The 26227-nt window shown below is 41.8% G+C and overlaps 1 protein-coding gene across 9 annotated transcripts in view; it reads left to right on the top strand.

Annotated features, from left to right (window-relative positions):
* Nucleotides 1–26227, top strand: part of zbtb47b (zinc finger and BTB domain containing 47b) — a 289481-nt gene that overhangs the window by 115462 nt on the left and 147792 nt on the right. Inside the window, exon 2 of one of the 9 annotated variants that reach the window (XM_072576344.1) lies at nucleotides 3529–3630. The exons of the other annotated variants lie outside the window; for them this stretch is intronic. The gene's annotated coding sequence lies outside the window, so the exon portion shown is untranslated. The remainder of the gene's footprint in view (nucleotides 1–3528; nucleotides 3631–26227) is intronic. 9 annotated transcript variants of the gene reach the window in all.

The following is a 26227-nucleotide window of genomic DNA, read 5'->3' as shown; positions in this document are numbered from 1 at the left end:
ATGCTTCAAATGAAAGATGCAGTGCAGCAGCACCAAAGGTGAACGCAGCATTCTTTGCTGCTTCTGCTCCTGCTCTTCTGTCAAATGTAACCAAGCCAACTAGCTGTTTTTGATGTTAGCTTGATCAGTGAACCATCATATCCCTCAACTAGTTGAAAGAGAAGGTAAAGCTCACGTGGTTTAATTTCCATAGGAAGGCCACTGACAAAACATACGGACCTCCTCGTCACTGTTGCTAGCTTCTTCACTTGCTCATGACTGGGGAGCTGATTGAACCAGTTGGATCAGGCTGTGGAGGTGCAGGTGGTGGTCAGAAGGTGTGCTTTACCTGTGAATGGAGAAACTCTAGAGATGATGTTAGCTGCTGAAAGTATCGTTGCATTTCCCCTCTCATTCTTTCCTTGCCAAGGTGGGTATCAATATGAAGACAGTCACATATTTAACTACACTAAATTGTCTGCCTATTTCAACTTTCTGTCTTCTTGAAGTCTTGTTACTCTGTTCACTGTTTATGACATTATCAAAGTTTTATACAATCTATAAACTTCTAAATTGTCCTGCCTAAACAATTCAGTCAATTGTAAACAACAATCAATGGTCCTAAAATCAAACCCTCTGGTACCTCATTCAGATTTATTCAAAAATTATTCTCTTTTAACAAATTGATACTTGGCTAATGTGAAAGATGTCAGGAAACTTATTTCAAAACTCCGGAGCAGCAAGAAAACAACGAAATGTTTCCTGTGCTTTAGCAATTGAAGAGGTAGTTTCAGTTCAGATTTAAATCTCAAATATTCATGGGAAATAAATGTGGAATATTTTAAAATATGTTCTCCAAATGAAACTTCCCAAATAAGAGTCTGAATTACAGTGGCAACCTTGGTAAAGATCAAAATTCTTTGAGTTTGCAATGTGAAAGGGGCCAATGAAGTCTTGACAATAATGAACAGAATTTAAACCGCTCAGCCTCAATATTCTCTAAAATCTTAACATCAAACTCAAAGTGCTCTTTTTTTTAATGCAGTGTGTTCACAAAAAGCACAGCAGAACAGATATTTTAATACAGTACTCTCATCTGGCTGAAGCATGACCACTGGCCTTATTTTTTTAAGTAGGCATTGTAGAATCTAAATCAAATCAGGGGCTCAAGGCACTCGATCAATTTGTTTTTGTTTTGATAATTTAAAAATTTTGATAATTTTAAAAAGGGCATTATGTTGTACAATTTCAATGTAAAAACAAAATCTGTCCCATTTCATAGCCCACAAAAAAACACATTGATTTAAGATCCTAATTCAAACAAGGGAAAACAGTTACTTAACAATTTTTTTTCAACATCAAACTGTCAGCATGGCAAAATTTACATTGAAACTTTCCCTTTTCTGCCCAAGTATAGCCTTAATTTCAGCGTTTTCTTGGTTTTTTTCCCATCCTCCCACTCAAGCCACACTCTTCCCCCCAGGAAAAAGATTCGCAGAACCTCAAATTTTGCCACTAGGGGACTTCAACCCCTTTCTCACTTTACTTTTCACAAGGGCTTGAATGCCAATTAAACACAGAGAGCTTGAACCTCGCTCAAACCTTGCTTAAATACAGAGCTCAAACCCTAGCACACCGCGGAGGACTTGAATCTCACTTAAACACACCCAGTAGACTCGAACCTCAATACCGCGCAGAGGATTCGAACCTTAATTACCCACCCCAGGGGACTCGAACCTCAACCGCACCCACCCCAGGGAACTTGAACCCCAGTACCGCGCAGAAGACTCTAACCTCAATCACACCCCTCCTCCCCAATGCAGCGCAGAGGACTCGAACTGGTGCCTGTCAGCGCGCTTGTGAAACTGTGTCTCTTGACTGAACTAATTACCGATCGAGGAATCCATGGAATAGAGAGCGATCAAGTGAGGGGGCCGTCTCCAGCACACAGGAATATCGAGAGGGTCTAGGGTTTAAATTGTTACTTTAAGAGTCCGTCCATTTGAGACACCGATGCTCCGGGCAATCGCTGACACCATCCGATCGTAAGTGTTCGTTTGGATCCTGCTGACTATGCCAATATTGTCATCCTGTTTCCCCCCTCAGTCGAAGCAAAATGCTCAAAACAGTGTAATTTTACCTTTTTCGTCTTTATTTTGTGCCCTGGAGGGACAGAGAACGATCGCCCATGTGCACAGGGACATAAGTTCACAGTCTTCTTATCCAGTTAACTGGACAGTAGATAGTGAACAAGCTTTGTAAATTTGGTGGTGGTAGTGTCAATTAAGTGACTGGAGTGGTGATCAGATTCTCTTGTTGGAAATGGTCATTGTCTGGCACTGGTGTGACGTGAATGTTATTTGTTTCTTAATCTAAGCCTGAGTGTTGTCCCGGGTGTTGCACATGGACATTGACTTCAATATTTGTGGAGTAGTGAATAATACTGAACGTTGTGCAGCAATCAGTGAACATCCCTAAACTTAGACCTTAGGATAGAAGAAAGGCCATTAATGAAGCAGTTGAAGATGATTGTTTTAGGAGATCATTGGGGTCGTGGTCCTGGATCCATTGTCCTGGGACTAAAATGATTGAGCTCCAAAAGCTCTAAGCATTTTCTTTTGTACAATGTACAATTCCAACCAGTGTAGAACTCTTCCACAGTTCCATTGACTTCAATTTTGCTACAACTCCTGACACCACACATTGAAATATTTCTTGATCTCAAAAGTGATCATGCTCACCTCCCTTTTGATTTCTTCGGTCCATGTTTGAACCAAGATTGTAGTGAGATCAGGTGGAACAGCGTTGTCTTAGTGGAAACTAGTCATGGCATCAGTAAACAGGTTATTGATGAGTAAGTACCACCTGATAACACTGACGACACATTTTTGTCACTTAATGATTGAGAGGAAACAGATGAATCGATAATTAACCCAATTGGATTTATCCCACTGTTTGTGAATAGGACATCACTGAGCTATCTTCCATGTTATTTGTAGATGCCAATGTTGTAGTTGTCAAATGACTAGCTGTGCAGCTATATCCTATTAAGGAAAGATAATTGGCACATTGTTGAAAAAGATTACTTTTTTCCTAATATTCTCTTTAAAATAACAGGTCTAGAAGACAAAAACCACCTACTGTTCGGCCCAACTGGTCTTTATGTTTCATGTTTTCATGTTTCGTTTGTCCCTGCTCGAACCTTCTTTACAATAACATGGGAGGAAATTTTATGTTAATTCCTTCAAAATTCCACATGAAATTCTTCAGATAGTGACTAATTAATTCTTGGGTGTCTGTTTATTCTATCGCACATCTTATCTATGACTTGACTCTTGCTGCAAAATAATGTAGCTGCACCTGATTCTAATTTGAGCTGAATTTGTACACCAAAAGTTTCAATCCTCGAAGATTAGTTCAGGTCATTTGGCGTGCACAATCCAGAAGACAATATGTTTTAGTTTCTTGTTGAATGTTTCAAATATCTTAAGCTTTAGTGCATTTATATCAATGTCATCCTCAACAGCTTATATTTGTGTCTCAACATAGATAAACATCCCTGAATGCTTTACAGAAGCATAATCTGATTAAAAATACACACAAATAAGAAAGTGAAGATATTGGAAGAGGTGCAGAATATCCTGATTAGAGGTAGGTTTTAAGGAATATCTTCATGGAGATATGGGGAAGAAAAGCAAGTGTTAGATAACTAAGAATTATAAAAAGGAGAGGAAGGTGGGAATTTGGAACATCTCGCTAAAACCATGGCTATTTATGGATTTAAAGATTCGCCAGAAAGCAGTCTTTGAGACCGGTAAAAATTCTTTATATTTAAATTTACATCTGATCATCTCTGACTTTGAAATGATGTGTTGACAGAGTTTCATGTGGATTACCAGCACTAATGCTTTTTAGACTGTATGGTCTTTTTCTATAATGTAATATTTTAAGCAGTAACAGTAGCGGGCCCTTGTGTCACAGTGGTAGTATCCCTACCTCTGAACAAGGAGCCATGGGTTTAAGTCCCACTTATTCCAGAAATATGTAGTAACATCTCTGAATAGGTTGAATAGAAAATATCTATATCATGCTGCCCTGTGTTCATGACTTTAAAATAGTACTTTTTGATGAATGTAATCAGGCACTTTGGTCTTGCCTTGGTTGATATTACTGTTGGTAGGTGTAGAGGGAAAGCTAGCACAGACTGTTAATTCTCTGAAGAACATAGGATCAACCTCCATTCTGGCAGCTGGTGGAATTTAAATTCAATTAGTCAATGATTTTGGAATTAAATGCAAGTCTCTGCAATGGCTCCCAGGAAATGACTGGACTGTTGTTTTACAAAAGAACTATCTTTAGCAGGGGCAAATGCGTCAGCCTTAGCTGGTTTGGCATATGTGACTTGAATCTGTTGCACTCTGGAACAGTCTGGCGCAAGCCACATAGAGCCATAGAAGTGGTGCAGCATGGAAACAGGCCCTACGGTTCAACTTGAATATGCTGACCACTAGTTGATCAAAACCATTACAGAAAAGCTAAAAAGAAATGGGGCTGGATAGACTGTCTGACATTGACAAGCACCAGAAATGGCAACAGCTCAGCATGCCTTTTGATCCTGCAAAGGCCTTACCTCTGGGGTTTATGCCAAAATTGGGAGAACTGTGCCATCCACTCAGCAAATAATAATCTGACAGTCACATTTACCAAATTATACTTTGCAGCCAATATCCAAGCATTTCTATCATTATTTTTAATTTTTTGTTTCACCAACATTTATTTACCACCTCTAATTGCCCTTGAGAAAGTAGTGGTGAGCTGGCTTATGAACTGTGACATGTGCTGTAGGTATACCAATCCCCCACCATGGCAGACCCAACAGAAGTTACAGCACTTTGATCTGTTGGGCAGCATTTGTCTGATTGTCATGAGACTTGGGTCTGAAGACATTCCTTATTGGAAAGGAGCCCTCCTGTATCCTACCCTCCTCCAACTGATGTTCAATACAAGGAGTACTGATTCATCAGTTGGTGGAAGGACTGAGGGGTAGCAAGGGCACACATTGTACTTTTGAGTAGGTGACTTCAATGCCCATTTTCAAGAGTGGCTCAAAAGTGTCGCCACTGATTGACCTATTGGTTGTCAAAAATATCTTGTGCCTGGATGAACAAGAGGGGAGGTGATGGCCTAGTGACATTATCATTAGACTATTAATGTTCTGGGGATCTGGTTTGAATTCCACCATGACATAATTTAAGTCATTTGTTTAAAAATCTGGAATTAAGAATCTACTGAAGACCATAAAACTGTTGTCAGTTGTTGGGAAGAACAATTTGGCTCACTAATATCGTTCAGGGAAGGAACTCTGCCGTCATTACCTTGTCTGGCCTACATGTGATTCCAGAGCCACAGCAATGTGGTTGAGTTTTAACTGCCCTCCGAAATGGCTTTACAAGCTACTCAGTTGTATCAATCACTATGAAGTCTCGAGGAAAAGATTCACCAAATTTCTCCCTCACCAATCTACCAGCCACAAGGGATCTGTCTGTTACTGTGACTGTCCCTGACATCAAGGCAGTATTTAAGTGTGTGACCTAGTAAAATTGGAGTTAGTGAAAATCTGGGATGGGGTTGTCATAAGTTGAAGTCATGTGTTGTTAACTGACATTTTTTTTTACTTTTATAAAAAATGCTAAGTTTGCTATAAAACATGATTTTGAAACTTGTTTCCGCTGACCAGTTATAGAATTTTTGCGAAAGTCAGTGCAGTTTTAAAAAGTTAATTGTACTTAAAATGCTTGACTTATTTCTTTAAATATCTTTGTTCACCAAAATATTACAGTTGATAAGAAAATATACATCCTGCATTTACGATGAATTTCTGTTTTGTTGGACTTTTGCTTTTATCCCTTTTTTTTAATATATGATCATCTAATTCTCTTTTGATGTATTTGACTTGCTACTGTTAACTGTTTAGAACCTCTGAAAATTGTCCCTTACAAAGTTTACTGGCCAAAACATACCTTAAAAGTTCTCTTGCTATTTCTGTTGCTTAATTTTTCAGTTTGTGATTTTAATTGTACAAGAGTGGTAAGAATGGAAATCGTTACCACAAGGAGTGGTTGAAATGAAGAATATTAGATGCATTTAAGGAAGTATACATGAGATAGAAAGGAATAGAAATATCTGCTGAAAGAATTGAGATGGGCAGATTTTTGTTTGGACATAAACACTATTGTGGAGCAACTTCTGTGCTGTTTAATAACTCTTTAATGATGGTTTACCTACTGTGAAAAATGTAACTTTTCTGTAATCTCTGACTGAATCCCCAGCTGAAGAAGCTTTTATTGAAAATGTTAAGCAAGCCCCTTTTCTTCCACTATTCCTTGTCTTCCTTTTGAAGAAAAATTGGAGAGGCAGTGACCTAGTGGCATTATCCTTAGATTATTAATCCGGAGACTTGGGCGATATTCTGGGGACCTGAATTCACATCCCACCATGGCAAATGCTGGAATTTGAATGCAATAAAAAAAATGGAATTAAGTGACGGACAACAAAACTATTGTCAATTGTTGAAAAACTCCTTCAGTTTTCTTTCTTAAAGATCATTAGTAGTGTTTTTACCTGACCTGGCCTGCATGTGGGTCACAGCAATGTGAATGATTCCTAATTGCCGAGTGGGCAATATATGCTGGCCTAGCATTTATGAATGAAAAAAGAACAAAGTGTGTAGATCAGAACAATCTAGTGCTTTCACTGAGAAAAGGTAACCTTGTCACCAGTTATTAACAGAGAGCAGAAAAGCCACTCCAGGACTCTGCAGCGGGGAGTAACTCTGGGAATACTCAAGGTTATCTACTGAAATTGCTGCTCGTGCAGTTTGAAAGGATGCCAGACTGCCTTGGCTGTGCAGCATAAAATGTAATGTGACTTTTTGTTGAGAGCTCAATATCAGCTTTAATAGAAAACCAAAAAGCAGTTGAAGTCTTTAAACATAATAACAGAAGAAGGCCATTCAGCCCATTGAGCCTGCTTCACCATTCAGTACAATCATAGCTGATTATCTGTTATTTCCACTTTCCCACAATATCTCCATGTTTCTTAATAACTGTCTTGAACAACAACTGAGTTTCCACAGCCCTTGGGTGTTTTACATTCGAAAGATTCAGCAGCATTTGAGTGAAGAAATTTCTTATCTCAATCTTAATAGTCTAGTCGTATTATTGCTGTATTATTAATCATGTGCCGGGGACCTAGGTACAAAGTCCATCATGGCAGATGGTGAAATTTGAATTCAATTAAATGAATAAAACCTGCAAGTAAGTATCTAATGATGACTATGAATCCTTGTTGATTGTAAGAGGAAAAGCCCATCTGGTTTACTAATATCCTGAATGGAAGGAAACTGCCATCCTTACCTTGTCTGGCCTACGTGTGACTCCAGACTCTTGGCTGTGTGGTTGACTCTCAACTGTCCTTTGGGAAATTAGGATGAGTAATAAGTGCTGACCTAGCCAATTATGTCCTCATCCTGTAATTTTTTTAAAAATTGGCATGCCCTTTTTTCTGAGACTATTATGCTGGTTCTCGACTCACCATCCAGAGGATATGTGCTAACCATATCCACCATATCTCATCCTGTCAGAATTTTGTCAGTTTCAATGATATCAGTTCTCTTTCTTTGAAACTGTAACGAATATAGACCCAGTTGCCTTCATCTCTCCTTGTAAGACAATCCCACTAGCCCAAGGATTAATCTGGTGAATATCCATTGCAGTCGTTCTCTGGCTAGTCTGAAGGCAACCTTTGCTCTTAGCTAAGTCCCCTGGGGGCTGAAGCATTTACACAGAACAGTGCAGGAACAGGCTCTTTGGCCCACCAAGATGCACCAACCCATAATGCCTTTCCACACAGTCATTTTCCCTGTATTCTTCTGTATCCTGCCTGTGCATGCATCTTAATCATTGCTCTCGTAATTGCCTCCAGCTCCTTTGGCAGTGCATTACAGGCACTTTACTGCCCTTTTTTTTGTTTAAAAACAAAACACCTACTTCTGATATCTCCTTTAAACTTACTGCCTTTTACCTGAAACCCATGTAATTGACATTGCTACCCTTGGACAAAGACTATCTATTCTATTCATGCCTCTCATAATTCTGTAAACTTCTTTCTTCAGAAGTTGAAGTGCAAACAAACTACATTTGTCTGGTCTCTTCACCCAACTGATACCTTCCAAACCAGGCAACGTCCTGGCAAACTGTTTCTGTACCCTCTCCAAAGCTTCCACATCCTTCTGGTATTGTGGAGAACAGAAGTATAAGCTATTCCAAATGTGGCCTAACTAAAGTCCTGAGTCTGCAACATGACTTAGGAAGTTTTATACTCTGTTGCAATTGATGAAGGTAAGCATGACATGTGCCGCCTTGACCATCTTATCCAGTCATGATGTCACTTTCAGGGAACAGTGGACCTATGTGCCTAGATCTCTCAATGCTACTAAGAGTTCTGCCACTTACTGTGTACTTCTCTCTTACATTAGATCTCCCAAAATACATCACCTTGTATTTGTCCAGGTGAACTCCATCTGCCATTTTTCTACCCAATGTCCAGCCTATCCTGCTGTATCCTGTGACAATCCTCCTCACTATCTGCAGCACTCCCAATCCTTGTGTCATCCGCAAACTTACTAATCAGGCCACTTGCATTCTCCTCCAAATCATTTATATTTACTACAAGCAACAGGGATCCTGGTACTGATTCCTTTAGAACACAACTGGTCACAAATCCCCACTCTGAAACACACTGTTCCATATCCACTCTGTCTTCTATGACTACGCCAATTCTGTATCCATCTTAACATCTATCGCAGATCCCATGTGACTTCACCTTCTGTATCAGTTTGCCACGAAAGACTATGTCAAAGGCCTTGCAAAAATATATGTTAACAATTATCTATCTCCCTACTCTCATCGACCATTTTTGTTACTTCATCAGAAATCAACTCAATTGCATTTGAGAGTCACAGTCTTACATAAGATCTAAGAGCAGGAGTAGGCCATCTTTGTGCACAAAATCTTTCACTAATAATTCCATACTTTTCCAAATGTGAGTAAATCTTATATCCTAAGAGTCTTCTCCAATAACTTTCCAACCACTGACATAAAGCTCACCAACCTGTAATTTCCCAGATTATTCCTGTTGCCCTTCTTAAACAAAGGAACAACATTGGCTCGTCTCCAGTACTGAGGGACCTCTCCTGTGACTAAAAAAGGTACAAAGATTTTGTTACAAGTCCCTAACAATTTCCTCTCCTGCCTCTCTCAGCATTGTGATAGATCTCATCAGGTTTTAAGGGACTTTGGTAAAAACAATGACTGCAGATGCTGGAAACCAGATTCTGGATTAGTGGTGCTGGAAGAGCACAGCAGTTCAGGCAGCATCCAAGTAGCTTCGAAATCGACGTTTCAGGCAAAAGCCCTTCATCAGGAATAAAGGCAGTGAGCCTAAAGCGTGGAGAGATAAGCTAGAGGAGGGTGGGGGTGGGGAGAGAGTAGCATAGAGTACAATGGGTGAGTGGGGGAGGGGATGAAGGTGATAGGTCAAGGAGGAGAGGGTGGAGTGGATAGGTGGAAAAGAAGATAGGCAGGTAGGACAAGTCCGGACGGGTCAAGGGGACAGTTACTGAGCTGGACGTTTAGAACTAGGGTGAGGTGGGGGAAGGGGAAATGAGGAAGCTGTTGAAGTCCACATTGATGCCCTGGAGTTGAAGTGTTCTGAGGCGGAAGATGAGGCGTTCTTCCTCCAGGCGTTTGGTGGTGAGGGAGCGGCGGTGAAGGAGGCCCAGGACCTCCATGTCCTTAGCAGAGTGGGAGTGGGAACTGAAATGTTGGGCCACGGGGCGGTGTGGTTGATTAGATTAGATTACTTACAGTGTGGAAACAGGCCCTTCGGCCCAACAAGTCCACACCGCCCCGCCGAAGCGTAACCCACCCATACCCCTACATCTACATTTACCCCTTACCTAACACTATGGGCAATTTAGCATGGCCAATTCACCTGGCCTGCACATCTTTGGACTGTGGGAGGAAACCGGAGCACCCGGAGGAAACCCACGTAGACACTGGGAGAACGTGCAAACTCCACACAGTCAGTCGCCTGAGGCGGGAATTGAACCCGGGTCTCAGGCGCTGTGAGGCAGCAGTGTTAACCACTGTGCTACCGTGCCGCCCATTGGTGCGGTTGTCCCGGAGATGTTCCCTAAAGCGCTCTGCTAGGAGGTGCCCAGTCTCCCCAATGTAGAGGAGACTAAATTGGGAGCAACGGATACAATAAATGATATTAGTGGATGTGCGAGTAAAACTTTGATGGATGTGGAAGGCTCCTTTAGGGCTTTGGATAGAGGTGAGGGAGGAGGTGTGGGCACAGGTTTTACAGTTCCTGTGGTGGCAGGGGAAAGTGCCAGGATTGGAGGGTGGGTTGTTTGGGGGGCGTGGATCTGACCAGGTAGTCACGGAGGGAACGGTCTTTGCGGAAGGCGGAAAGGGGTGGGGAGGGAAATATATCCCTGGTAGTGGGGTCTGTTTGGAGGTGGCGGAAATGTCGGCGGATGATTTGGTTTATGCGAAGGTTGGTAGGGTGGAAGGTAAGCACCAGGGGCGTTCTGTCCTTGTTACGGTTGGAGGAGTGGGGTCTGAGGGCGGAGGTGCGGGATGTGGACGAGATGCGTTGGAGGGCATCTTTAACCACGTGTGAAGGGAAATTGCGGTCTCTAAAGAAGGAGGCCATCTGGTGTGTTCTGTGGTGGAACTGGTCCTCCTGGGAGCAGATCTGGTGGAGGTGGAGGAATTGAGAATATGGGATGGCATTTTTGCAAGGGGTAGGGTGGGAAGAGGTGTAATCCAGGTAGCTGTGGGAGTCGGTGGGTTTGTAAAAAAAAAATGTCAGTGTCAAGTCGGTTGTCATTAATGGAGATGGAGAGGTCCAGGAAGGGGAGGGAGGTGTCAGAGATGGTCCAGGTAAATTTAAGATCCAGTTGGAATGTGTTGGTGAAGTTGATGAATTGCTCAACCTCCTCTCAGGAGCACGAGGTGGCACCAATGCAGTCATTAATGTAGCGGAGGAAGAGGTGGGGAGTGGTGTCGGTGTAATTACGGAAGAGCAACTGCTCTACGTAGCCAACAAAGAGACAGGCATAGCTGGGGCCCATACGTGTGCCCATGGCTACGCCTTTTGTCTGGAGGAAGTGGGAGGATTCAAAGGAGAAATTGTTAAGGGTGAGGACCAGTTCGGCCAAACGAATGAGTGTGTCGGTGGAAGGGTACTGTTGGGGACGTCTGGAGAGGAAAAAACGGAGGGCTTGGAGGCCCTGGTCATGGCGGATAGAGGTGTAGAGGGATTGGATATCCATGGTGAAGATGAGGCGTTGGGGGCCGGGGAAACGGAAGTCTTGGAGGAGGTGGAGGGTGTGGGTGGTGTCTTGAACGTATGTGGGGAGTTCCTGGACTAGGGGGGATAGGACAGTGTTGAGGTAGGTAGAGATGAGCTCAGTGGGGCAAGAGCATGCTGAGACAATGGGTCGGCCAGGGTGGTCAGGCTTGTGGATCTTGGGAAGGAGGTAGAACCGGGCAGTGCGGGGGTCCCGGACTATGAGGTTGGAAGCTGTGGGTGGGAGATCTCCTGAGGTGATGAGGTTCTGTATGGTCTGGGAGATGATGGTTTGGTGATGGGGGGGTGGGGTCATGGTCGAGGGGGCAGTAGGAAGAGGTGTCCTCGAGTTGACGTTTGGCTTCAGCGGTGTCGAGGTCAGTGCGCCAGACTACCACTGCTCCCCCTTTATCCGCTGGCTTGATGGTGAGGTTGGGATTGGAGCAGAGGGATTGGAGGGTTGCGCGTTGAGGGTGAGAGGTTGGAGTGGGGGAGGGAGGTAGTAGACAGGTTGAGGCGGTTAATGTCCCGGCGGCAGTTGGAAATGAAGAGGTCGAGGGCAGGTAATAGGCCAGCGCGGGGTGTCCAGGTGGATGCAATGTGTTGGAGGTGGGCGAAGGGGTCCTCAGAAGGTGGGCGGGAGTCCTGATTGTGAAAGTAAGCTCTGAGGCGGAGGCGACGGAAGAATTGTTCGACATCACGGCATGTATTAAATTCATTGATGCGTGGACGGAGGGGGATGAAGGTGAGTCCTTTGCTGAGGACTGATCGTTCATCCTCAGTGAGGGGGAGGTCTGGGGGTGATGGTGAAAACTCGGCAGGGACTTGTCTATCTTAATGCTTTTCAAACGCCCAAAACCACTTTTTAAAAAATATACTGACATTTCCCAGTATATCAACTTAGACATCCTGAGACTCGCCATCCACCATGTTCTTCTCCTCTGTAAATACCAATGCAAAGTATTTGTTAAGGATCTCAGGCCCGTCCTCTGGCTCCATGCATAAAGTCCCTGAAGTGTGTTTGGATTTGGCTCATATCAGACCATTTGGATCAGCTGGAGAAGTAGTTTAAAAATCACTGAGGGGCATTTAGGAGGCACAGAGTGAATGATGAATAGTAGCTTCAGAGAAATGGTCAAACTGCAGGTAGATGAGTGACCCTCAGAAGAGGGAGGAAGGTAGTATAAGAGTCTCCTGTGGCTATCCCCCTCTCAAATAAATATAACACTTTGGATATAGTTGGGAGGATAACCCCTCAGAAGAAACTAGCCTTGACAGCCAGGTCTTAGGCAGGTTAAGTGGGGTTTGTCAAGGTTAAATGGACAATTGTGATAGTGGACTCTCCAGTCAGGGGCACAGACAGATGATTCTGTAGCAATGTGTGAGACTTCAGGATGGTTTGTTGTGTCTGGTGCCAGGGCCAAGGATGTCTTGGAGTGGTTATGCCAAATTATCAAAAGAAAGAGAGTGTACCCAGAGGTCATTGCACATTTTGATACCAACAACCTAGATAGAGAAAGCGATGCAGTTCTGCAGAGTGAATGGAGGAAATTAGGCAGGAGCTTAAAAAATAGTACAAGGATAGTTATCTCTAGATTACTTCTGGTGCCATGTATTAGTGAGAGGCAGGGGATGATTGGGCAGATTAATGAGTGGCTGAGAAGATGGTGCAGAGGGCCGGGATTCACATTGTTGAATCATTGGGATCTCTTCTGGGGCTGACATGACATGTACAAGAGGGACGGGTTGCACCTAAACTGGATGGATTCTGGTGGGGAGATTTTTAAGAGCTACTTGGGAGGGTTTAAACTAGTATTTGTGGCGGGGGAAGGGATTTTAAGCAGTAGTGAAAATAGAGAGGGGGTTGAGGATTGATTTCATTTACTGTTGTTACATGTACCAAGATGGTGTAAAGTGTTGTTTTGCATGCTACACAAGCAGATCATACAGTACAAAAAGCATCAGGATAGCAGAACACAGTGCAGAATACAGTGTTACAGTCGCAAATAAGGTGTAGACAGAAATCAGAATTAACATTTAAGAGGTCTGTTGAAATGTCTGATAACAGTAGGGGAGAAGCTGTTCTTGAATCTATTCATGTGTATTCACACTTCTGTATCTTCTGCCAGATGGAAGAGTGTGGAAGAGAAAATGTCCGGGATGGAAGAGGTCTTTGATTATATTGGTTGTATTCCCATGGCAGCAGAAGGATAGATGGAGTCAATGAATGGTTTGGAAGGTAAAAGGAGTAAGTTAAATTGACAAGAGAGGCAAAGATTACAGCGAACAAGGTAAAAGTGAAGAATTAAACTGCATTTATTTCAATGCAAGAGGTCTGACAGGTAAAGCAAGTCAACTTAGGCCATGGATGGGAACTTAGGACTGGGATATCATTGTTGTTACAGAAACATGGCTGATGGATGGATAGGATTGGCAGCTTAATGTTCCAGGGTATAGATTTTATAGGAAAGATATAAAAAGGGAGGCAAGACAAGGGGGAGTGGTGTTTTTGATTCAGGAAAACATTATTCCTGTACTTTGAATTTACCTGAAGGATTCCTGATGAAGAGCTTATTCCTGAAACATTGATGCTCCTGCTCCTCAGATGCTGCCTGACCTGCTGTGCTTTTCCAGCACCATACTCATGACTCTGACCTCTAGCATCTGCAGTCCTCACTTGCTCCTCGTCCATTCCTGGGGGATTGTGCAGTGAAGATACATGGGTGGAACTGAAATAAATGAGACTAATTTGCTTTGGGAAACCTGGTTGGCATGGATAGATTGGATTGAAGGGTCTGTTTCCGTGTTGTATGACTCTTTGCTCTATTACTCCTGATTGGTCTGGCCTAATTCCCAGACTATGCCCAGAGTTCTAGAATTTCCAACCAGTGGGAAAAAGTTGTTTGTCGTCTACCCTGTCTTTTTTCCTATTAACATCTTGAAAACTCCAATCAGATCATCCCTTAAGCTTCTAAATTCTTGAGAAAGTAGGCAACTTTTTAAATAATTTTCCCCATTTCCTGAACTTCAGGGATTAAGTTATTATTTTTATAAACCTATACTGTACTTCTCCCAAGGCCAGTATATCTTTCCAAAGGTGTGGTGCCCAGGTCTGCTCTTGGGAGTCCAAGTAGGGTCTAACCGGGGTTTTGTGTAATTGCAGCAAAACTTCTGCATCCTTGTCCTCCAGTCCTCTCGATATAAAGACCAGCATTGCATTAGCTTTCTTGATTAGTTTCAATACCTGCTCGTGGAATTTTAAAGATGTGTGCACCTTAACCCTCAAGCCTCTTTTTGGACATGCACTAATCCCTTCTGGAAGGTACCCTGATCTATGCCATTTCCACATTTGCTTATGTTAACTCCAGCTGCCACAGCTTTGCTTGTTCTATCAACATCCCTTTGTGATTTTATGCAATCATCTACATTGTCTACAATGCTGCCTAACTTTGTGTCATCAGCAAACGGCCACAAGAAGAAGAAACGGTAGCGTCATCAAAAAAATTCAAAAGCATTGTTAATTTAAATGAGCAGTTAATTAAAATGAATATAAACGACTATTAAAAATTTCAAGTAGTAAATCTTAATAAAGCCAAATTTTACCTTTTCTCTGACTTTGCTTCTCAGATAAAAAGAATCAGCCCCAATTGATGATCACCGTGGAATGAGAATGTGTCTGAGATCAAGCTAAGCAGTTAAGGGGTGGATTTCAAACAGAAATAGAAACTTAAAACTGGACATCATGAGGCATCCTCATTGTCAACAGCAGAATTGCATTCGACTACAAGCTGTAACCTCAAGGCCCAGCATTTTATACTCTGCCATTGCTGTCAAGTTGTGGAATGTATCCTAATTCAGTGAACAATGTAGGAGGGTGTGCCAGATATACTTAAAAATGTAGTTCAAAAATCTGGTGAAGTTACAAACATGAATAAAAAGTGCTAACTCCAGAGGGGCATCTATTGTACATCAGATGGCATGGTGACACAGTGGTTAGCACTGCTGCCTCGCAGCACTAGAGACCTGGGTTCAGCTCCCATCTCAGGCAACTGTCAGTGTGGAGTTTGCACATTCTCCCCGTGTCTGCGTGGGTTTCCTCCCACAGTCCAAAGATGTGCAGTCTAGGTGAATTGGCCATGCTAAATTGCCCATAGTGTTAGGTGTAGGGGAATAGGTCTGGGTGGGTTCCTATTCGGGAGGTTGGTATGGACTTGTTGGGCCGAAGGGCCTGTTTCCACACTGTAAGTAATCTAATCTAATCAAATAGTAAAGTCCCAACACTGATTCCTGGGGCACATCATTTTCAAATCGTCTAATTTAATAAATGTCTATCTATTTCCAATCTTTCCCTGTTTCTAATCTTTTAGACAATGTCTAATCTATGTGACCAAGGACCCATCAATCCTAAACATTTCTAATTTGCTCATAGCCTGCAATGTGGCATGGTATCAAATGCTTTGTGAAAGTCCAAATATACGGGTAGTCCTGCTATAATGTGTCTTTTGTTAACGCAAATTGGCTGTAACATGATTGGGTGAAAAAAATGTTTTTCTAAAATGTGAACTGCAAAGTGTGTATGGACTATAATGCAAGTGTATTTGTATTGCGCAATTTTTGTCTAGTGCAAGGTTGTGCAAGAAAGTGGCTATTGTGTAATAGCAAAACTACCTGGTCCCTCATCCACTGCCAGTGTCATCTCATGCAGGAACACAATTAAGTTTGTCAGGTATGACCTGCGCTTGACAAAGCAATGTTGTCTGTCTCGTATTAACATTTTTTTCCAAAGTGTATATTTACCTTTATTCTTTATTATGGCCTCCATCAGTTTTCCCACAGTTGATGTCAAGTTGACCGATCCAGAGTTATCCTTTCTGCCTTTTTTTAAACCATTTGCAATCCTCCAGTGCCCCGAGATTAATTTTGTGTTGAGATAGGCCTGGAAAGTTTCTATAAACGGATCCACAATTTGCTCCCTTAACACTCTGAGCAACCTAGGGTACACTCCATCCAGGTCTGGTGGCTTCTCTACCTGGAGTGCTGCCAGCTTTTTTTTTAGTACCTCTTCTTTATCTATCACTATACTATTCAGTTGCTCAACTAGGCTATTGTCACCATCTTCTAATTTGGTAAAGACCAAAGCAAAGAATTAATTTAATACTTCTGTTATATCCTTTGCTTCAGTAAGCAGCTTATCTGCTTGTTCCTGATGAGCCACATTCTATCCTTTACTCATCTTTTACTCTGAACATGTTTGAAGAGCATTTCACTATTTGTTTTAGTGCAGCCTGCCATCATTCCCTTATGCTTCCTCTTGCCCTTCCTTATTCCAATCATAGACTCTCTTCTGCATTTGAAATACTGCTTATTCTATTAATATTATTATTCCAGTATGCATCATGTGTCTGCTTTTCCTTCCTTACTTTCTCATCAATATCCTTAATCATCCAGGGTACCCAAGCTTCCAATACTCGGTATTTATGAATAACCATGAATAATTGTAATCATGGAAAGTACTTGAATTGTGTTGTGTCAATTCATATTATTGGGATGTTCCAAAATCCTTTGCAGCCAATTAAATACGTATGAAATGTCTCATACAACAAAAGCAACACCACAACAAGGCCCTGCAAGCAGCCATGTAGTAATTATCTAAAAATTTGTTTTCCAATTATGCAAATAGAGGATTAAATATTGGCCAGGACACCAAGGTTGAATTATCCTGCTCCTCTGAAGTATTGTTTCGAGGCCTTTTGCATCCATCTGAATGAGTAGATGAAGCCTCAGTTACCTGAAAAATGGCATCTCTGATGCAGAACAGCTCTCACTCAGCACTGCACTGAAAAGTCACCGAAGATTTTGTGTTCAAGGCTCTGGAGTTAATCTTGAACACCCAATGTTTTGGCTTGGGTGAGTGTGTTACTGATTGAGCCACAGTTGATATCACACAGAAATCTTGGCCTTTTCAAATAAATTTCCCTCAACTACTTGGAGGATATTAGTTAACTCAGCATAGAAACAGGAATAAACCCCTTACCTGCAACAATCAGACTTTGCTGTTTGTTGAGCCATCCTGCTCTGTACAGCCTGAGGGGTTTTTTTTGAACAATCGGAAAATCCTCCACCTTAATGTTTCCTTCCCTCTGAATGATGCAGAAGCAACCACTTGTGTTTTAAAAATTCACTTTGGCTTATTTATTTTATTGAAAAACACATCTCCAGAGGATATTTATATCAGCATTGGGAGGCCATTTTGAAAATGGACTACTTGATGTTTTGAAAATTCTCAAGAATATTTGAGAACTTCACAATTTGAAATATCTTTTTTTCAAAATTCTTTATATTGCAAGGAAGCTGTTTGAAGCAGAAATTCTAGCATCAAGATGTAAGCTTGATATTTTCAGTGCCCTGGCAGTGCTAAAAGTTCAGTAATGGCCAAGGATATTTCATTTCACCATGTCCAGCAATCTTCAGTGACAAAATAGAAGAGAACTTGAAGATAAAGGCAAAATACTGCTGATAGTAAAGATCTGAAGTAAAGATGGGGAATATTGGTGTGCTTTCAGTACTTCCTGTGTTTACTTCCTTATTACTGTGTTTTTCCTGAATATTGTGATCATTTTGGGACATAATATAATTGCTGGGATTGATCTAGTTGTATCAAATCCATTTTACTCAGATAAAGCCCATGATCATCCTGCAATTGAAATGGCGTCTTGCAAAACTCTCAGTTTGCAACACTGGCCATTCAACCCACTGGCCATGTACTCCCACTCCCACCCCCACCCTATTCCATCTTGATATTTCGGCATATTCTTCAATCCCTTTCACCTATCACCTGATGAAGGAGCATCGCTCCGATAGCTAGTGTGCTTCCAATTAAACCTGTTGGACTATAACCTGCTGTTGTGTGATTTTTAACTTTGTACACCCCAGTCCAACACCAGCATCTCCAAATCATTTCTCCCTTCTGGTTGTGTAGTTTCCACGTAATGAGCAATGCCATCTTTGTCACTGCTTTTGTTTCTGACTCTACCTGTTTCTGATACTCTTAGGGTATCCGTCAGATTTTCGATCCATGAATTAATGTTCATCAGTTTGTGTGGTGTCAACTCAGCATTGCATACTCATGGGAAGCATTGTAACCTGTAACATTGACATTATGTTCACATCCAGACTCCAACAAAGAGAACAGCACTGGCTGTGGATCTCACCCACATTGATGGGATCAAAATCTCTCTTTATAAGAAATGGACGTCAATCTATGATAAATGTGTAACTTTCTCAATGAAGATTTTGGCACAAGTAGAAAGTTGCCCACAACTTGGAACTTAGCTTACTGAGGAGATTCAAAGAAAAAGCTGTGAGCAGGCTTTTGAGTTTGGGTGAAGGTACATGGGCAATATTGGCAGAATAGGGATTAGCTGAGATTTGATTTTTAGTCTTGTGGCCTTAAAGTAGGCAGAAGTTTAAATCAATCTGAAAACAGAAAATGTTGGCAAGGCCCAGCAGATCAGATAGCATAGAAACAGTTGACATTTCAGATCAGAGATCTTTCCTGAGTGGTTTAAGCAAAATGTATGTAAACACACATGACCAGTATGCTAATTGAAATGCAAACATTTGCAGTTAGTATTTGATGAACGTAGCAGTTTTAAATGTCTGATATTATTCCCTAGCTACCCATGTATGGGAGCATCTCGTGCTCTCAAAGGTGCTATTTGCCATCTTGAAGCACATCACTTGTATCTTTTATAGTAATGATGTAAAGTGGAGTTATTAGCACATTGTCATTGCCTATTAGCACTCGTTTTTCACCAGCTCTCTAGTACTGTGTTTTATAAGGTGGCCTGTGTCCAAACATTTTATAGAATCATAACGTAGGAAACTAGAAGAGGCTTTTTGGCCCATTGTATCTGTACTAACCAAGAAAGTACTCCGAGAATCCCTAATGTGTGGGAGCAGGCCATTCAGCTCATTGAGTCCATACCGGCCCCCTGAAAAACATCCTACCCAGACCCACCCCTCAACCTATCCCTGTAACCCTGCATTTCCCATGGTTAATCCAGCTAGCCAGTACAACCATGAACACTACGGGAAATTTGGCATAGCGAATTCCCCCTAGCATGCACATCTTTGGGCTGTGGGATGAAACCCACAGGGAGAACGTGCAAACTCCACACAGTCCTCTGAAGGTGGAATCAAACATAGGTTTCTGGTGCTAAGGGGCAGCAGTGCTAACCACTGAGCCACCATGCAGCCCCACCATAATGTCCAATGTCATCTCAGCATTTGGTCTGTAACCTTGTAGTTTATAGCTCCTCAGGTGTATATCCATATTTCATTCATATATCCACCAACCTCTGGGTGGAAAAACATCTCCTCCAAATTCCCCTGTGATTCTAATTATGTTCATGCCTCTTGATTCATGATATCTCAGTTCTCCTTTCTTTATCCATCTCTCTCCCCTCAATGTCCTCTTCAAATATATCTAGTCATCAGACCCAAAAGGTTTTAGTCCTCATAAGTGGCCACATCCTCAGAAGTCTCCAGAGTATCACCTCTACTTGCATCTTTCCTGCAATTCAGAACTGTAAACAGCCTTCCTAGTGCATAAGGTAAAACACTCAAAGACTAATCTTGCAAAATTCCACCATTGGAGGAACAGGACAAATAAGATACCTTGTTTGAAGTTTAAACAAAGCCTGGTAGTTAATTGTCAATCTGCGTTACTTGTTTCGTTCACCATGGCAATGCCTCTATCAATCACAATCTATTTGCTACCCAATCAATATGCACCCCTCATGCAATATAAATGCTGTTTTCTTTTTGAGAATTTCCCTGATGTGTAAGACAGTAAGCTTTGTCAAAGTATCTTTTCTCAATACTATTGTGCACCACTGAACACTAATGGTTATGCTAAAGGAGGTATATAAATTGTTACTTGTTCTCCCTTCCCCTCACCGAATGAGAATTTCGGGCAAGTTATCAGATGCCATTATATTACAGGAAGTCCGCAGTTTGTGAATGTTCAATTTATGAAGTTATGAACGTGAGCTCACACAGGGGTGCAGTTTTAAAGATCTGCCATGTGACGGTTTCCTACATTTTGGTCTACTCCTTTTATATTGTCCTGCACTGTATTCTGACTTAAGTGCAATTAGACTTACGAATGGAGTCCAGGTACCCACTAAATGCATCAGAATAGTTAGCTTGTCCAGTCAAGTGGATTAAATTTTAATAGTATATTGAGTTTTATTAGCTATCAAACCATATCTTAGGCACCACAAGAATGGTTGATGTCTTACTGCTTCATGATTTGATTGTTAGTTTATAAAGAAAGTTAGAATAACTTTTTTCCTTTTATTGTTTAATCTTTCTTCACCTTTGTAGTTTGCTTGCTGTGCATAACTTTACATCGAGCTAAGTGTTCAAATTTTGCATTTCCTGGTTTAAAGTCTTCATGTCACAGTGAAATTTCTTCAAGTTGAGTGAGGAACCCTATCAAATCATGTCTCGTGAACTTGATTAAGTTTTTTGAAGAAGTAACAAAGAGGATTGATGAGGACTGAGAGGTAGACATGATTTCTATGGACTTCAGTCAGGTGTTTGACAAGATTCCTCATGAAAAACTGGTTAGCAAGGTTAGATCTCATCGAACACAGGGAGAAGTAGCCATTTGGATGCAGAACTAGCTTGAAGGTAGAAGATAGGGTGGTGATGGAGGGTTGCTTTTCAGACTATAGGCCTGTGACCTCTGGTGTGCCGCAAGGATTGGTGCTGGGTCCACTGTTTTTCATTATTTATATAAATAATTTGGATGTGAACAGAGGAGGTATGTTAGTACATTTGCAGATGACACCAAAATTGGAGGTGTAGTGGACAACGAAGAAGGTTACTTCCGAGTCCAACAGCATCTTGATTAGGTGGGTCAGTGGGTTGAGGAGTGGCAGATGGAATTTAATTTCGTTAAATGTGAGGTGCTGCATTTTGGAAAAGCAAGTCAATGCAGGACTTCATGGTAAGTTCCTAGGGAATGTTGCTGAACAAAGAGACCTTGGAGTACCTTCAAAGTATAGTTGCAGGTAGATATGATGGTGAAGAAGGCTTTTAGTATGATTTCCTTTATTGGTCAGAGTATTGAGTGCAGGAATTGGGAAATTGGTTAGGCCACTGTTGTAATATTGCGTGCAGTTCTGATCTCCTTCCTATCAGCAGGATGCTGTGAAAGTTAAAAAGGTTCAGAAAAGCTTTACAAGGACATTGCCAGGGTTGGAGGATTTGAGCTATAGGGAGCGGCTGAACAGGCTGGGGCTATTTTCCCTGGAGCGTCAGAGGCTGAGGGGATGACCGTAGAGGTTTATAGAGTCATGAGGGGTATGCATAGGATAAATGGACAAGAACTTTTCCCTGGGGTGGGGAGTCGAGAACTGGAGGGCATAGGTTTAGGATGAGAGGGGAAAGGTATAAAAGAGACCGAAGTGGCAACTTTTTCATGCAGAGGGTGGTGTGTGTATAGAATGAGCTGCCAGAGGAAGTGGTGGAGGCTGGTACAATTACTACAATTAGAAGGCAACTGGATGGGTATATGAGTAGGAAGGGTTTAGAGGGATATGGGTCAAGTGCTGACAAATGGGACTAGATTAGGTTAGGATATCTCATCGTCATGGACAAGTTGGATAGAAGGGTCTGTTTCTGTGCTATACTTCTCTATGACTCTAACTGTATCTGTTGAGGGCACCTAACTGTATGAGACTTCCGATATCTACAATTTGTAGCTTGAAAGCCTGTGAGTAGTCTGGGGCCATTGTGTGTCATTGATACGAATTCTGGGCTAATCTATTGTGAAAACTTCAAAAGGCACACAGGGATTTCTCATAATCTTATTGTGACTTTTCTGAGCACTGTTGGAATCAGAGTGAATGCTGATGGCTGTCTGAAATTGGTGAGGTTACTTCAGTTTCTTAAAATGTAAGTATTAATTTCAAATGGTTATGGACATGCTCCATTAACAACCACACTTATTTATGTAGTGCCTTTAATATAGTGAAACCTTCCAAAGTGTTTCTCAGGGCCATTATTGAGAACAATTTGACATCAAATGATGAAGGGGATATTAGGGCAAATGATCAAATGAATGAATTTAAAAGGCATCTTGAAGGCAGGAAGAGCAGTTTGGGGAAGGAATTTCAAATTCAATGCCTTGTTATATAAGTGCATGGCTACCAGAATTGGAGCAATGCCGATAACTTGGAAGGTTGTCAAATGGAAAAGACTCCAGCATTAGCAAGGAGTGAGGCCGTGGAGAGAATTGAAAATGCAAATGAGAAAAATAGTTTTAATATTAATCAAAGTATAACTTCAAAAAGGCAGTAACACCCAAGGTTTGAACAGCACTAGCAACTGATCTTAAATTCAACCAAGTGGATCATCTTTTCTAAGTTATGTAGGTGAGATAATAAGTGTGTTGCTCAGAAGAAAAGTAAATCTTTAACTGATTACTTTCTTAAATAGTAGGAGGCTGAGGTAAAAGAAGTAGGCGACTTGAGAAATATATTTGCATACTGTGGTCGAGACAGTAGTAGTTTGTGGTTTGCAAAGTAAGTATTAGTAGTTTTCCACTGAGGTTTCAGCTGTTGGTTGCAAAACATCCCACACAGTGAGCTGTAAAATGTTTGTGTTCTTTTGATCCTGCCCTTTCCCTTTGTATCTTTTCATGCTCAAGTTTTGATTTGGCATTTTTGTGAGAATATTTTTGCCAAACCCCATCTTTACACTTGAGATTTAAAGTGTCAAGTAGAAATTCTGTACGAACTTGAATTAAGTGAGTAGTAATGCTGCGATGTGATTTTCCTATCACTGCGTAACCTGATCACACATTGAGAAGCTTTTGTAATCAGAGATGTGGTTTTGAGAGCTTCAGTGACTGAAATATTGATTGTGCTTGAATTGATCCAGTTATGGATTACAGAAATCTTCAGAATGGAGTGCACATGATGTTCAACAAAACAGAATCTTGATAAAGGAATGACATTTTGTTTGTTTGTTTGTTTTCAAGTTGATTGTCAACATATTCAAACAGCCAAATAAAGGTCAGTGTCAAGAATTCGCAAGGTGCAGATACATGGGCAAGATATGTGTGCTTGCAGAACTATTTCCGATTTCTCCTGTCATCTGGTCTCCCTAGCATCTTTTTGACCACCTTTCTATTCCCAACTTCGCTTCATTTCAATTTGGGTTGCCTTCAAGTTCCCATCCTCTGACAGTCTAGTTTAAACCCAGACCAATAGTACAACAAATCTCCCTACAAGAATAGCAATCCCAGTACCATTTATGATGTAGCTCATCCAGCTTGTCCAGGTCCCACCTTCCCGAGCACGAGTCCCAATTCTACGAATCTGATGTTCTCCCTCCTACATTAGTTCTCAAGTTACATATTCAATCAATCACTCCTTCTGTCTTCTGTTTATTGGATGTGCTCTTTAGATATTATGGTTCTTCTTAAATTTTCTTCCTAATTCCCTAAAATCTGCCTTCAAGACATCATCTCTCTCATCCTACCTATGTCACTGGTAGCAATATGGTCCACAACTTCTGCCTGATTACCCTCCCACAGAAGGAAATCCTGCAGCTGTTCTGTAACAACCTTTACCTTTGGAATAATGTTTTGTGCTACAGAAAAGACTATCTGATCTCCCAACTGTGGAATCCTCCATAACTGTTGGTCTTCCATTCTTCTTTCTCCCCTGTACAACTGAGTCACCTGTGGTGCCATGGGCTTGGTTCTGGCTGCACTCTCTTGAGGAACCAGTGTCCTCTCCCTTTTTCAAAATGAAATACTAATTAGCAAACACAATAGACTTGGGCTCAGAGTACTGTTGCATTACCTACTTAGTTTTCTTAGATTGTGTGATAGTCATCCATTTCTTCTTTGCCAACTTCTAATCTGTGGTGTAACCATGATCCTACACTTGCTATCCAAGTTGACCTCTGCTTTGCAGAAGCACAACAGTGACTCCAGTAGCTGCTCAAGTTCCGCAGCCTGAACTCCAGCGTGTGCAGCCAGTGACATTTCCTATAGGTGTACTTGTCAGGGACATGTTGTACGTCTGAGTTTGCGCACATCACAGGACCTTGCACTTAACTTTGCCCTTCTGACCTGCCATTCTATAATTCTTAAAAACTTAATTACCCTTAGAATATGAACTTACTATGAACACTTAACCAGCTTTCTCAGAAAAAGAGAGGAAAATGTGTCTACAGACTTAAACGCAAACTAAATACTCAAGTTTCACTTTAAAGATTGGAAGTTCTGACCAAACAGCAGCACCAATACGCTGATCTGCCCTTGTGACTTCATGCTGCCATTGGCATCAGTTGATTCGTGTCTTATTTCTTCTCCCTCTCACCTGTAATAGAATCGTAGTCATAGAACACGGAAACAAGCCCTTTGGTCCAACTCGTCTGAACCAACTAGACATCTCCATCTGATTTAAATCCATTTGCCAGCATTTGGCCCATATCCCTCTAAACGCTTCTTATTCATATACCCTTCCAGGTATTGTGAACATGACACTTAGGGTCTTCAAAGAAGTGGCTCCTGAGATAGTTGGTTTTAATTATCCATTCATGTTTATAATGCTTCCTCCCTCACTCAGACATTTTATATAAAAGATTAGAGTAGTGCTGGAAACGCACAGCAGGTCAGGCAGCATCCAGGGAGCAGGAAAATAGACGTTTTGGGCAAAAGCTCTTCATCAAGATTGAGGCTGGGAGCCTCCGGGGTGAAGAGAGAAATGGGGGGGAGTGGGGGTGGGGAGTGGGACTGGGGAGAAGAAAGCTGGGAGTGCAATAGGTGGCTGGGAAGGGTAAAGGCACTAGGTTGGGGGGGGGGGGGGGCGGGAGGGTGGAACAGATTTGATAAGTATGTACCTGTCAGGCAGGGAGGAAAGGGTCGTGTGAGGGAGCCGTGGTTTAATAAGGAATTGGAATCCCTTGTTAAAGGGAAGAGGGCAGCATATGTAAAGATGAGGCATGAAAGTTCAATTGGGGCGATTGAGAGTTATAAGGTAGCCAGGAAGGATCTGAAGAGAGAGCTAAGAGCAGCAAGGAGGGGACATGCAAAGTCTCTAGTTGGTAGGATTAGGGAAAACCCAAAGGCTTTCTATAGGTTTGTCAGGAATAAAAGAATGACTAGGGTAGGAATAGGTCCAGTCAAGGCTAGTAGTGGGAAGTTGTGTGTGGAGGCTGAAGAGATTGGGGAGACACTGAATGAATTCTTTTCGTCAGTATTCACTCAGGAACAGGACATTGTTGCTGACGTGAATACTGAGTCACAATTAATTAGAATGGACGGCTTTGTAGGGAAGAGGTGATGGAAATTCTGGAAAGGGTGAAAATAGATAAGTCCCCTGGGCCTGATGGCATTTATCCTAGGATTCTCTGGGAAGCAAGGGAGGAGATTGCAGAGCCATTGGCCTTGATTTTTATGTCCTCGTTGTCTACAGGAATAGTGCCAGAAGAATGGCGGATAGCAAATGTGGTTCCCTTGTTCAAGAAGGGGAGTAGGGGTAACCCTAGTAACTATAGGCCGGTGAGCCTCACTTCTGTTGTGGGCAAAGTCTTAGAGAGAATTGTAAGGGATAGGATTTATGAACATCTGGATAAGAATAATGTGATCAAGGATAGTCAGCATGGTTTTGTGAAGGGCAGATCGTGCCTCACAAACCTTATTGAATTCTTTGAGAAGGTGACTAAGGAGGTGGACGAGGGTAAAGCGGTAGATGTGATGTATGTGGATTTTGGTAAGGCGTTTGATAAGGTTCCCCAT

The sequence above is a fragment of the Chiloscyllium punctatum genome, chromosome 8 (genome assembly GCF_047496795.1).
Source record: "Chiloscyllium punctatum isolate Juve2018m chromosome 8, sChiPun1.3, whole genome shotgun sequence".
Lineage (NCBI taxonomy): Eukaryota > Metazoa > Chordata > Chondrichthyes > Orectolobiformes > Hemiscylliidae > Chiloscyllium > Chiloscyllium punctatum.
Note: the sequence above shows the minus strand (reverse complement) of the source record. Positions and strands in the feature narration are given on the sequence as shown.